At 35.8% G+C, this 14,949-nt stretch overlaps 1 protein-coding gene across 1 annotated transcript in view; it reads left to right on the top strand.

Annotated features, from left to right (window-relative positions):
- Window positions 1-14,949, top strand: part of DPP10 (dipeptidyl peptidase like 10) — a 1,540,096-nt gene that overhangs the window by 114,110 nt on the left and 1,411,037 nt on the right. The window contains exon 2 of the mRNA XM_072757585.1: window positions 5,795-5,955. The gene's annotated coding sequence lies outside the window, so the exon portion shown is untranslated. The remainder of the gene's footprint in view (window positions 1-5,794; window positions 5,956-14,949) is intronic.

The following is a 14,949-nucleotide window of genomic DNA, read 5'->3' as shown; positions in this document are numbered from 1 at the left end:
CAGCCCCTTCCCTGATGATGATATGAACATGAGTATAGGAAACAAAAAAGGTGTCAGTGCCTCTCTGGTACTCATAATCTTGGGTAAAGATCAACTGTGGAGTCTAGAATTATCTCACACTTGTCTTCCTCTTGTTTCCTTTCTTATTTCATTTTTTTAGAAGGACTGATGCATGGATATAATTAATTGTTATACTATTAGAATTGTTTTGGCAAATTTGTCCTTAACATGTGATCCTGACTAGCTGGCTGATGAGCCAGGGTATCTACAGAATGACATTTATTCAGAGGACTTCACCAGTGTTTATGATCTAACTTCCAGCCCTTCATGGGTTCAGAAGGCAGCTTTTGTCTCCACACTAGAAGTGGGTGGAAAAATAATAACCAACTTGGTAGATAATGATGGATGAACTTTATGTGGAAAGGATTCATGGGTACAAGGGAAACATAATTAAAAATGAAAATGTCAAATTTCAAGAATCAAGAAAAAATTCTAAATATATCATGCATTAAAACAATAATAACAATCAACTAACCAACAATTAAAACAGGTATTTAAAAAGGAAAAGGAAAATCTGGATGGCCTTCAGATTTCTTTGTAATGTTAGATACTAGAAGAAAATGAAGCAATGATTACAGCAATTCCACAGAAAAGGTTATGCCCCCCTCCAAATTCTATTCTTAGCCAAGTTGTCATTCATTTGAAAGGATGCAAAAATTCAAGACTATAGCATTTATGCCCATTCTTTAAAAAGCAAAATTCTTTAAGAGGAAAGAAAATAAATGAACTAGTCAAGATAAATGGAAAAGAATAGCAAAACAAATACAAAGGAATAAGAACAACTTGATAAAGAATAAAAGACAATTTTATAAGTTAGAAAACAGAGTAGGGACACCTGGGTGGCTCAGTGGGTTGAGCATCCAACTCTTGGCTTTGGTTCAGGTCCTGATTTCAGGTTCTGGGATTGAGCCCCACATCAAGCTCTGTGCTTAGCATGGAGTCTGCTTGTCCCTCTCCCTCCCCCTCTGTTCCTCCCCACTATAAATAAATAAAATTTAAAAAGGATACCCTAAACTTAAAAAAATTAAAAAAAAAACAGAGTATACTTTATATTAAATTTCAAGAGCTTGTTTTGTGAAAAACAATAGTATAGACAAAAAGATCACATAATCTAATTAGATGAAAAAATATGCAAATTTAGCAACTTATAATATACTTGGTTTATTTAAGCAAATTAAACCAATTATACAGAAATACTTTGTAAGATTCTAGTCTATTAAACTTCAAAATCTCATTAAAATATATAATTTTGTGACAGATTACCAAATTGGCACATAAGAAGATAAAAGGTATTGATTGATATCAGTAACTCTAAATCAAGAGATTGTGTGAAGAACAAGCCCCAGGAAAGATGTCAGCCTGAATGGTTTAACCACTATTTTCTGGTCCTTCAAGAGATAAATAATACTGATATTATTTAAACTTTACAGAACACAAGACAAAAAAAAAAAAAACCCTTACAGTAATTTTATTTATTTTTACATGGATAGTGTAAGCCTAATAGGCAGATTTTGAAAGAGATGGCACAGAATAAAAAACTTGAATTCTCTTTTATACATAAAGCAAATATCTTAAATAATATATTAGAAATACAAATCCAGCAGTATATTCAATGAATAATTCACCATGACTAAGTAGAATTTATTCTAGTAAAGGGAGTATGTGTACAAGATTAAGAAATCTATTAATGTAATTTATGATATTGGTAGGTTAAGGGAGAAAACCTTATTTTCATATTTGTCATATATGCATTTGAAAAAATATAACATTATGATTTAAAAAAACAAAACCTTGGACTTTAGGAATAAATATATCCATCTTGAACATGAGTGGAGTTGGGGGGCTGATCTCCAGCAAAGACTAGTTCCCAGTTTACCAAAGACGCACTGGATTAGATGAAGTTGGATGAAGTAAAACAATACCTAATGCCATTCTTACTATTTAGCATAGTTTTGGAAATGCTCATTTATGCAAATAGAAATGAAAATAACAGCAAATAAAAGAAATATGAAAATTGGAAAGGATGAAGTCATTACTTACTTATGGGAAATATAATGAGATCTTAATGAAAAACTAATACAATTCACTGAAACCAGGTGTTGGAAGAAATAAGAGTTCAAAAGATTTCAATAATTGTTTTTTAAAATAATTGTTTTACTATATAACAACAATCATTAGCTAGAAAATAAATTGGAAAGCAAATCTCACTTTTGGTAGTATTGAAAATTTAACAGATTACCTGGGAAAATGTTTAACATGTCCTGAAGCCAAAATAGAATTCTACTATGTGGTTGTGTCCAGCTTTTAAAAAAGATCAGTTCCAACTTTAGTTCTTCCCCTTACTTGTGAGGTGACCAGTTAACTAACCCCAATTGCATCCTCTCATGCAAAACCAAGAAACCATCTTATGAGGGTTTTATGAAGGTCAAATGAGACAATGCACTCAAATATGCTCAATAAATACTGGAGCATAGATTCTATTATTGAGAACATTCCAGAACTTTATTGGCACATGGTAACAATCCATCCTGGGCAAAGCTTATCAGGCACACAGATATGTATGCATAAAGAGTATGCATAAGTGTGTTCTTTGTGCTTTTGCTTTAATAGAAAAAAACTAGAAACAATTATACATAAAAAATAGATCAATGAAATATATTATTTTACATCTAAATCATGTAATATTTACATTCATTTAAAAATATGACAACACATCCATTGATATTATATGAAGATTGTCACAATATGTGTTGTGAAAGGACAAATATAGAATTTATGATCCTATTGTGGTACAAATTCTATACATAATTATATGTACTACCTGTAAAATAAAAAGTATAAAAATATATACTAAAATATTAGTAATAATTCTCTATGGATTTTCAGATTTCAGTCTCTTGGTTTCTTGTTTTTATTATCTGGGTTTTCCTATAATTCTAAAACAAATATTAATCTCTTATATTAGTAAAAAAAAAAAGTAAGAAACAGATTGCTTGAGGGCTTCTCTTGCACACCACAATCGTTTGTCAAATCCTACAGGCTGACTGACTCCCTCTCTCCTGAGAGAGCTTAGGTAAGAAGTTTCCTGTCAATCTTTCTGTGTGTGTGGGTTTTTTAAAAAATGACATTCTTTGGTGAACTAAACTCCACCCCTATATGATTGACACATTTCTTTACATATGTCAATATCTTTAGTCAAGAGTATCCCAAGTCAAGCTCTGCCTTGGGAACCAATGTTTCTTTGATGTGATTTGTACATCTCGGCTCTCATCATTCATTTAACAAATATTGACTGAGCATCTAGTTATTCTGCTAGGTGCTTGGTATGAGCTGTGTTTTGGGTGTTCTAGAGGAGTGTGTTAAATAACTCCTCTCTTCCTCCACGAGGTTTCTGAACCCACTGAGAAATAAGACAAAAGAGAGAGCAGATGGAGAAACAAAACGTGTTTGCTACCTTCTTATCTGCGGACAGCTTAGCTGAGGGTAGTGGGAATCAAAGAGCAAGCGGACTCCCTCAGCTCACTGCCTCCCACTGTCTGGGTGGAAGAAAGAGTCCACTCCTGCATGTGCAGGAGTGTGCAGTAGTTCCTCCTGGTTGAAACCCACAGATTAAAAACTCCTTTTAGGTGACACGATCTGCCTCTCCTGAATAAGAGTGAGGAAGGGGGTGGAGAAAAACCAGGGATGTGACGCTAACATTTTTTTTGTTTCTTTGTTTTTGCCGTGGAAGAAAATGACTAGGGTGTGGACACACTACCCAGGGAGATGGTGGTTGTCTAAAAGAAAGTCTGCTTCTAGCTTCAGAGTCATTCTGCTCTTCCTAACCACTATTCTTTTGGGTATCTTCTTGGGATCTCTGGTGAGCAGTGCAGATTATGCCCCTAGAAGGCTGTAAAAGGAGGCAGAGAGTATATTAATTAAAAGAACTCTGAGGCCACTCAGTACTCAAGGCTGAATATTCATTGATTCCCAGTTCTATTTCCCATTCCAAATTATATCTAGCCATATTTTCCAATATGGCCCACCAGAGATGATACTATAAAATTAAATGACAACATTAAGATATTCCCAATAATAAAATGTCAAGAACATAGAAATGCCCCAAATTGAATATAAACACTCTCCCACTATCAAATTCCTGGGGAGAAATTAGTCTAAAAATTAAATTGCTTTGCAAGTTCAAGTGAAAAGAATTAAAGTCAGAAATCAGATTTGCTTACCCTTGTGAATTAAAGCTTTAATGAAATCAAAGTTCTCCCCCATTTCTTATTTTGTTCACTTTTAGCCAAAGATAGTCTTTTGGGCGGTATCGAGGTTCTTTCAGCAGATTTTACTAGAATGATTATGATCTCTTCAGGAGCTCAGAAGATGAATTAGGCCAATGCCAAATCTGTAATGAACCTCACTTCTTCCAAAGGCTCCAAGCTATGAAGACACTGATGATTATTAGCACTGGTCTCATCCTCACTGTATTTAGAAAGTGAGCTTAATGGCAGTGGTTGCAGGCAAAGCTTTGTTCTAGAACACAGTCCTCGGTGCTGAGTCCATGGCAGACACTCAATGGTTGCTGAGTAGGACGACCATACATTCCAATTTCCCTGGCAGTCCTCATTTGCCAAAGTAATGGGCACTTTTACTTTCACATCACTGTCTGGAAAATAAATCATACGACCATCTTCTTCATCTAGATGAAGAAGATCTAGATTTTAGCTTTATCTGGAAGCCACTCAATTTATGCCAGTTTTCTGGAATCTACCACCTGTTAATTAAACTCAAGTGGGAGAAAAATCTTCAAGCAGGAGCTTAATATGGGTAATATGATGCTATCATATTCAAGGGAAGAAATCCACCTCCTGACTGTGTCCTCTCTCACCTTATTCAGTTTAGAAATTTACCATGGTGGTACAGTCAATAACTGAAGTTCTTTTTCTTTTCCCCGAGGTATTCTTTCCAGTTTAAGATAATTTTTTGGAGTAGTTTTAGATTTACCACAAAATTGAGAGGAATGTCTCTAATGTTTACAAATATTAAGCATCTTTTCATGTGCTTATTTGTCATCTGTATCTCTGTTGAAATCATTTGCTTATTTTTTATTGGATTATTTGTTCTCTTATTATTGAATTTTGAGAGTTCATTATGTATCTCGGATGCAAGTTCTTTTGCACACATGTATTTTGCATATACTTTCTCCAAGTCTATAGCTTGTTTATTTAATGTTTTTGTTTTGTTTTTTTTTCCATTTTCTTAATACTTATTTGAATAGTAGGCATTTTAAATTGTAGTGAATGTATTTTTGTATGTATAGTTGATGCTTTATGTGGCCTAATAACATATCGTCTAAACCAAGATAACAAAAACATCTGTATTTTCTCTTAAATTTTTCTTTTTTCTCTTCTTTTCTTTTCTTACTTGCTTTTGGATGTTCAGTTATTCTAGCGCCATTTGTTAAAAAGACTATTTTTTCCTTATTGATTTACTTTGTACTTTCGTCAAAATCAATATATGCGTAGGTCTACTTCTGGGGATGCTATTCTGTTATATTGATCTATATATCCATCCTTATGCCAACACCTTCTCTTGTGACTACTGTAGCTTTATAGTAAATATTGAAATCAAGTTGTATGAGTTCTTCAAATTTGTTCATCTCCTTCAAAATAGTTTGGACTCTTCAAGGGCCTTTGTTTTCCTACATAATTTTAGAATCTTGTCTTTGGTCCTTTTGTTCATTTTCCAGACTCCCTATCAACGTCCCAGAAGCCAGAGTTGGAACTCATCTCCCGCTTCAAGACCAGAAAAGGCCTTCTGATTTATTACCTGGAGGAGAGTAATTGTGAGTGAGCACATGCTCTGTATGAGTAAGCAGCCTCCCGAGGAAGAAAGAGAGGGAGAGGAAAGGTTGGTATATAAGTCAAATGGACTTCTAAAACCAAACCCTACAATTAGGCAAATTTTTTACCTGAACTATGGATCAGACAGGCCTTCCTCCACCCTAGAGCAGAGAGAAATGCAATTTATACCAAGGACAGAAAGAGCTTCAGCTGTTCATGTTTTGCCATTTTCCTCAAATTCACTAATCACTTCTCATCTGGGGGAGCGAAGAATGGGTGAAGGGTTGAAGAGAGAGTGGGAAAGTATGATAATACAGCTGCCACTACTTAGGAGCAGGAGAGGGGAAGCTGTACTCTCACCACCAACACTGACTTAACCCATTAGCAATGAGTTGGCAGTCCTATTTTCCATTTGTACATAGGAGAACGTAACACTTGTCTTTATGTATCTCATGAAATAAAGACTCAAATGTGTTGAGGGAGAGGGATTGTCCTTTAAAAACAAGTGAAGTTAGTCATGATTTGTAGAAGACAACGGCAGAGAATTTTATTTTATCTGAATCCAGCTGACATCTTCATAAGTCATTGCCACACAGAAAGACCTCCATAATTTTTAAGGAGTTTTGTTTTTGTTTTAAATAAGGTTTAGCTATAAGATACCGAGATTGATTTTGGAAAAAAAGTACACCAACTACTACTTACAAAAGTACCCATGGTAGGTTTATCCTCTAATCCCAAGTCAGTTTCATTTCTCAAAACACAGCTTTTCCCCCCAAAATATCTTCCCCAGTTATTTATGGTTTCTGATGAATGCCTGGTATGTTTCTGACTCTGCTCCATTAATCCTCTACTGTGGAGCAGTAGCTGAATTCCTCTGTGCAGATGCCAAGACCTGGGTCAAGGGTGCCATCCATGAGTGTCCCACAGCTGGGCCTCACAGTGCAGGGTTCTCCACAGGATAAAGGCAATGCTTGCCCTGACCTTTGTTTTCTTGGCCCTGAGGAAGCCTTTCTCTTATAGATTTCCTAAAGTTTTTTTTTTGTTTTGTTTTAATTAAATGAAAGCTGTTCTTTCAATTCCAGAAGCTACCTGTCTTTTATGGTAGCTCCCCACAAACTTCCTTCATCTGTCAGTTCTTCTCTGCACCCCTCCACAAAGTCTCTAATGGACACATGCCATACTTGTCATATAGACCCAGAGAGCTCACAGCCCACCAGTTTCTAAAAAGACTTACTTTTTAGGCTTGGATGAGATATTCTTTTACAGTTAACTTCTTTTGTCATCCTACTCTCAAAATAGGAAACAACTAATGAGGCTTATGGTGTTGATTTGTTTATACCTTCTACAGCTACTCACTCTCACATGGATATTATCTCAACAAGGCATTTGTGTTAATCCTCATCACAAATTGAAATGAAAAACCATTCCTTGTTCTTATGTTTATAAGTAACCCATGACTATAGCTGATTGCCAGAAAGCCCCCAAAAGACTCACTCTCTGTTGTGTATTTTTTTTTTTTTTTTTGCTTCAACTTCTTGGAAGACAGGAAACTTAGGGCAACTCAGATATTAGGAATGAAAAAGAATAGATGATAACATTTTGGGAGGTGTTTACTAGAGACTGAGAAGTAACAACATATATTTGGTGCTTATGAAGTAACAGGCAATGAGCTAAACTCTACATTTAATTTCTTTTTTTCTGTTTTATTTTTCTCCGGAACTTATTGCTTTCTCAAGTAATACTATAAAAGGTTTTTTTTTTTTTTTCATTTATTTTGTTTGTCATTGGTCCTCCCCCACAAGAGTGTAAGCTTAATGAGGGCAGACATTATTATCTTTTTGACTTTTTGCTCTATCCCTAGTTCCCAGATCATAGGAATCACTGAAAAGTTGCCTTAGTGTCTCAGGTGACAGAGTGAATACTTCGACTATGTGTAGTTTACACATGAGAAAATAAAGGTTTAGGTAGTTCATATACCTTGTACAAGACCAAACACTTAGTAAATAGTAGCATCAAAGATAAGACTAATGTTTGATTTCCGAATCCATCATCGAACCGCTTGTCTACACTGCCTCCCATTTCTCTCAATATTGGCAATGATAACTGTGTGGGATAGATATTGTCCTTACTTTATGGATGAGAAAGTTGAATCCCAGAGAGGTCAAGTAATCTGACTCAGGTCACACAGCTAATATATAAGGAAGACAGGTCTTCAACTCAGATAATTTTGACTCTAAAGTCCAGTACTTTTCCCCATGGAGTATTGGTGAGAGACTTTGAAATTTAGTATGGTCGTACGTTTAAGGCTCAGGATATGATGCTGTTGAGAATAATAAACACTCATCTGTGGCAGAAGACAGACGCTAAACACAGTTCAAATCAGAGGTATGGGATCCTTATGTTTTATGACTTAGGATCCAGATTTCCTAGGGGTTCTCCTCTTGCCACGTGGTGTCTCAGGTAATAGGAAGGTTGTAAGCTCTGCTTGTGCGCTCACCACCCCTTGTGGCAGAAATACACCCTTCCCGTTCTAGCTAGTGCTACTAAAGACAGATTTGTTTGCTGTCCATTTACTACGATAAGTCACTGATCCGAGTCCAGCTGGGAAGGCTGTACGTTAACCAGCTAGAGTTGTGAAGGGTGCCATAAAAATGATGAGGGAAGTTACTGAAGGCCACTCTGCATGCCCTGAAGGTACTCAGGACGGATGCTCTGTATTCTGTTTCTGTACTATTGCAGGCCTGGGAAGATAAATATCAAATGCATCTGAAATCCACCTGTCCAGATTTCAGCAGACACAAGCTCTTTAGGGAATATGGTCCTTAAGAAGTTAATAATGTTTAGAAATTCCTGAGCTTGTCAGAATAACGAATGCAGCTAATAAACATTCTAATTAGTTAACCTAGAGAAAAATCTTTGCCACTCTAGAGTGGACATTTTCATATTATCCTGAATGTAAACATTACCTTATCATAGACTGCTGTTTAAATGTTACTCTATATCTTTTCTTCGGTTCAGACACTGCTATTGACTATGCAAAAAGCAGCAGAAAAAGACTTAATAAAAAGTGACAGCAGGCAGCTCTCCCTGCCGGCAGAGATTAAGTGCTTAGCTCTTGGCATTTCAATTACCTAAAACTAATGGAATAAATATTTTACAATATTATTGCCATTTGGGGGGTAAAGCACTCAAAGGAAAAAATATACATGAAATGGGATTTTGTTCTTTTCTTAATGAAATAATTGAAAATGGATTTAGTATCTGAATGTGATCATTAAGAAAATAAAGATACTAGAACCAGTATCGGCGTGAAGAGATCAGGACATAATTTCTTGTATGCGTGGCCTTCGCCACTGTCATTTTGCCTCCAGCATAACTTTAAAATAATGCCCTCTAACTACATCCATAAAACCATTTTAGCTGAGCTCAGATGATTTTATGATAGCATAAATTTATTAGGGTATTTTTTTTTTTTAAACATGAGGTTAGTCAAGAATTTCCATCTTCAGAGAATATTGCATTTTGGGTATCACGAGGTTGAAGTACAATTAAGTTTACTCTGACTTGGCTCTCAGTGACCCTGCTTTTGTGCTTTTCCTTGTCCCCTGGCTCATTTAAGGCAGGAAACACAAATAAGCAACAGCTGCCTTGAGAATGTGCTTTCTCAATGAATTGATGTACTTTATTGCCTTGTGTAGGAGCTTCCATACAATGATAATAATGGTTCTTCCTCATTGGTGTGAAATGTAGGGCCCAAAGATAAATCACACACTGCTAATTTCAATGCTTGATGTCTTTGGAAATAGGAAAATGGCCTATTTTCCCTTTAGATATGCCATAATTTTCACTAAAGTCAATAAAATAATGTAAAATCTGTATTTGCAAATGGGTGTCATACTCCATAATGTCACAGTGTATATGATAAAGTCCATTAGTTTATAGCAATTGTTCATAGAATTTATCACTGGAGTGTGTGTGTGTGTGTGTATGTGTGTGTAAGTAGGAAAGCTTTATGATGGAACTAAAAATTCTAAAATCGACCTCTCCCTATTCAGTTGTCTTGCCCGATGTTCCTGGCATTCTCTGTGGACATCCTGACAGAGGCATGGATTTTACATATTTTTAAATATTTGTTATATTAGTGATAATAGCAGATGATTTGGTTATTGAAATTGCATCTATATACATGGCAAATATTGCTTCAAAAGAGGGCTCTTGATATTTTATCCATTTTTTAACTGAGGATTTGTGTGTATACTGGCCAATAAACATGGAATGAGAATTATTTTTGAAATCAATTATCTGAAAAGATTATTTGAGCATTTCAGAAAAAATAATGTATACTTGAAAGAAAAGAACTTGCTGGATCCTGAAAAACTGAGTGAAAACATTCTTGCCAAAGCATATATTAGATTTTGCAAATTAGTATAAAGTAAATTAATGTATACTTTTTATTCTACAGACTAAAAATGAAAGATCCAATTATGGCCCAGTTAGATTAAGGAATCACCTAAAATCCATACCAGAATCCAGACCTTAATGACCTGGAAATCTAATCTAACAGCATGTCTGTTGATGTCTCAGTCTGTCCACTTGTCTGAAACTTGACTTCTATGAATCTAATTCAAACTGCTATTATCTCTCTCCTAAAGTCATTGCAAGAAATAATCTCAGCTACTGTTCTTCTAGAATCATTTCTTAACTCCCCAGCCAAAGTGATCAATTAAAGATGTAAATCCAGATCCTTTGATTTTCCTGCTCAGACATTCCAGTGACTTCTCATTAAATAAATAAATAAATAAATAAATAAATAAATAAATAAATCCAACCCCTAATTATCCTAACAGGCCCTGCCTGTTCTGGCCGTGCTATCCTCACCACCTTGACCCCTACCTCTGTCTAGGGCATTCTCTCTAACCCTTCACCGCCTTGCTTCCTACCTGGAAGGCTCCTGTTCTAGACCTTGGAAGGTCATGCATGCTCCCTCACTTCCCTGTGTTCTCAGTTCAAGTTCCATCTCCTCTTGGAGATCTGCTTGACATACACTGCCTTAACACATTTCTTTGTAGAATTTTTTAGTATCTGGTATTTAATTAATTGATTTTATTGTCATACTTTTCACTACTTATAAGCTCTGCAAAAGCAAGGCTTTATCTATCTTGTTCACTAGTCTATCTTCAGTTCCTAGAATAGTACCTGGCACTTTCTTTGTTATCAATGCATATTTTTTTGATTAATGAATGAATGACCCCAAAATTTCTCCTAGAAACTTGAGGATTTTTTTCTCTACCCAAGCACAGTGCAACACATTTGTAACTCAGATCACTAGAATATACTCTGTTCTCTAATATGTTGATCTGAGTGTTTAACTGGGAAACGTCTTATCCAATTGAGAACAGCTAACTATAAAATAAAAAAGGATTTAAACTTTTTTCAAAAGGTGAAAACTTGCAATGTTAAAATCAGTAACATTTGTTTGTTTTTAATGAAATTATGAATTAAAAATTCTTCTCAACGTGTTATGGATTGCCCCTGGCAGCAATTATCCTGTGAACAGAGTACCTCTGATCTGTTTTGATTTTGAAGCTTCACATTGGGCCTCATGATCACCTGTTGGATTCAGAGTTTATTATCCCATTTTATTTGGCAGACTAATTAGGATCAAAATTATGGCCAAGATTCTTCCCTGCACCACCCTCGGTGCAGCCCCACCCACAGAGCAGCCCCACCTTACACACAGCCCCATTCTACTTGCAGATACACCTCCTCTAGCTTATTACTTTTTTCTTGCTCATATTCATAACTTAGGAAATTAGGCACTGATATATGTCTGTTCTTTCTCTCATCTTTTCAAGGTTGAGATCATCTTTCTAGGACCTCTTTCCTACTCTTTGCTCAAGGCTTAAATTTCTTCCATTTATTTCCAGAAATCTCCTTCACATGGGTTTCCACACCTGGGACACTTGATAACTTTTACAACTGATGTTTCTTTTATTTTTTTTAAGATTTTATTTATTTATCATGAGAGGCACAGAGAGGGAGAGGCAGAGACACAGGTAGAGGGAGAAGCAGGCTCCATGCAGAGAGCTTGATGTGGGACTGGATCCCGGAACTCCAGGACCACACCCTGATCCGAAGGCAGACCCTCAACTGCTGAGCCGCCCAGGCATTCCTGATGTTTCTTATTTAGTGCTGAACATGTGGGTTTGAGTGCCCTAAAATATTGAGGTCTGAGTACTTATAAGCTCTAGGAACCCTGTTTTATAAGGCAGAGACATAGATTGTCTATGAAGACTGAAGGAAATAAATGGGATCAGAAGTTCCAGGGAAGATCTATATTTGTCTCGTCCTATGGATGAGTTTATGCCAGGGGCATTTATTTTCACTCAAACATATTAAGATTCTGTGCCCCGTCCCTTCCTCACCCAACTCACTAAGAAATTCTCTATCTCTGAATTGCTTTGTTATATAGTCATTTGGACCTGTGATTTCAATTGAGTGTTCTCTACATCAAGTCATGTCAATAGTATTCCACTTTCATATCCCTGAGTCTCATAGGATTTGATAAAATCCTTTGAATATTTCTAAAGGATTCATCACATTAAATCATATTTATACTATTGGTAACCAAACCATTCGAATGAAAAAGTAATAAACTGATAGATAAGTGAAACAAAACTCAGTATCTAGAAACGGTTTCAAGAATATTTGAGAACAGTGTTTTAAGTGAGTGGAGAAAAAATGGATTATTCAACAACTAATTATTCAATAATTTATGTTGAAATAAGTGGCCAGGCATTAGAAAAAGCTGAGGCCCTAAAATAGATCTGGGTGAATCAATAACTTAAATGTAAAAATTACACCATATAAACACCAGATGAAAATATGGATACTTTGGTTATTTTGAGGCTGAAGAAGGGCTTTTAAAGCATAAACCACAAAAGACAAAGATGATAGATTTGACTACTTAGATGATAAACTTTTGTATGGAAAAAATATCATGAAATAAAGTTTGAAAAATGAAAAAGTGGGGAAAGTATTTGTAACATGAATCAGGATGAATTTCTACAAAGTATTTAGGAACCCACAACCCTTGTAAGGCATCAAGAAAAAAATTGCTATCCTTCTAGAAAAAATATAAAACAGACATAAATAGGTAATTCACAACAGGATAAATAAAAATGGCCAATAAATATAGAAAATATGTTCTCCCATCCAAGTACTAACCAGGTATAAAGGAAGGGAAAATAAATGTTGGGAAATATCAGGAAGGGAGACAGAACATAAAGACTCCTAACTCTGGGAAACGAACTAGGGGTGGTGGAAGGGGAGGAGGGCGGGGGGTGGAGGGGAATGGGTGACGGGCACTGAGGCGGACACTTGACGGGATGATCACTGGGTGTTTTTCTGTATGTTGGTAAATTGAACACCAATAAAAATTAATTTAAAATAAATAAATAAATAAAAATAGATTAAAATTAAAAGTAAAAAAAATAAATTTCTAGCTTTCAAAAAAAAAAAAAGAAAATATGTTCAATATTCTGTAAAAATAACAACAGCTCCCCTCCACCATGTGTTAGATTTGCATATAAAAAAGATTGATAGCACAACATATAAATAGAATACAGAGAAATGGACATTCTCATGCACTGTTAGTAGAGTACAAATTAGTACAATATTTCTCAAGGGCTATTTGTTAGAAGGCAACAGAAAGAGAAAACTTGAATCATCCTTTTTGAAATGATAATCCTACTTCTAGGGAATGGTTGTAAGAAAATAATGAACTAAATGTCAAAAGATAAATGTTTAATAATGATCTAATGCATGCAATATTGTAAAAACTAAGTTTCAAGTTCAATGTCCATAAATAAAACAATTAAATTGGAGGTACCACATATGTTTTAGAACAGTATGTAGCTATTAATAAGGATGTCAGTCTACATTAAATAACAGAACAACAGCCGTAATATAGCATTGAATGAAACAGTTGGTTGCCCAATGACAAGTATAACATGGTACCATTTCTTTAAAAGTGTCACACACACACACACACACACACACACACAACAATATGACTCATTTTATGGGTTTGTGGTTCAAAATAAGATATAATATTTTCTTAAAAATTCTCAATTAATTAAAAGGCCCCAGTCTCTAGTAGGCCTCTAATCAGGAGGCCTTTTCCTCTTGCTAAGGTTCCTTCTCTCATGTTGGCCTCAGCAAGTTATCAGGGTGCTTTTTCTCACCCACAGGGTCAGTTCAGATTAATTCTGGCTCAGAGCCATGTTCCCTTGAGGTTAGAGATGCCTACAAATACCACTACACTAAAAACTGATTCCTTTGGATAGGGCCTGCAGTTACCAAACCAAAGACTTGACGGTTGTAGCTTTTTTTCTGGATGGTTGACATTGTCAGATCCACAACTGAAATATACCATAATTCCTTTCAGTCTTATTTGACTAAGACCAAATCTCTGGTTTTGGTTACTGCTCCTAGCCCCAGAGCAGGTTCCTTCAAGGAAGAACAAGTGAGCCTCCGGTGAGTGAAGGAGGACTATGCCTACTGACTCAGCTCTGGATATCTCCTCAGCCTGGGCCCCCACAGCCACTTGGGGAGTAAGCCAGGTTTGGTGGGTTCCAGTGTCCACCAGTTGATGGCCCAATCCCTGGTGCCTGGGAGCACCCACTGGTCTTGTTTTTCTCTATTCCTGCAGGGATTTCTTTATAGTGGTCTTGCTGGCCAGAGTGGACCAATCCAATGTTTCTGTATCTTTCGATATTAACAAAAATTGTTAAGCTTTGAAATTTCTCCTCCAGGATGATTTATTTACACATCTCAGCAGTGTTCAAACTCTGAGTGTTAATAATATGTTTGGCAAAAAGCAAATTGTAACTAAAGTTTTGCTTGACACCTATGTTGTCCAATGGTAGAGAAGGGGTGTTGTAGAGTGAAAGAGAGAGTTTTATTTAGAGATCATTTCATTTTTTTATATTTATTTTATCTATTTACTCATGAGAGACAGAGAGAGAGAGGCAGAGACACAGGCAGAGACACAAGCAGG

Source organism: Vulpes vulpes, chromosome 5, assembly GCF_048418805.1.
Source record: "Vulpes vulpes isolate BD-2025 chromosome 5, VulVul3, whole genome shotgun sequence".
Classification (NCBI taxonomy): Eukaryota; Metazoa; Chordata; class Mammalia; order Carnivora; family Canidae; genus Vulpes; species Vulpes vulpes.
This window is presented reverse-complemented; position numbering and strand designations above follow the sequence as displayed.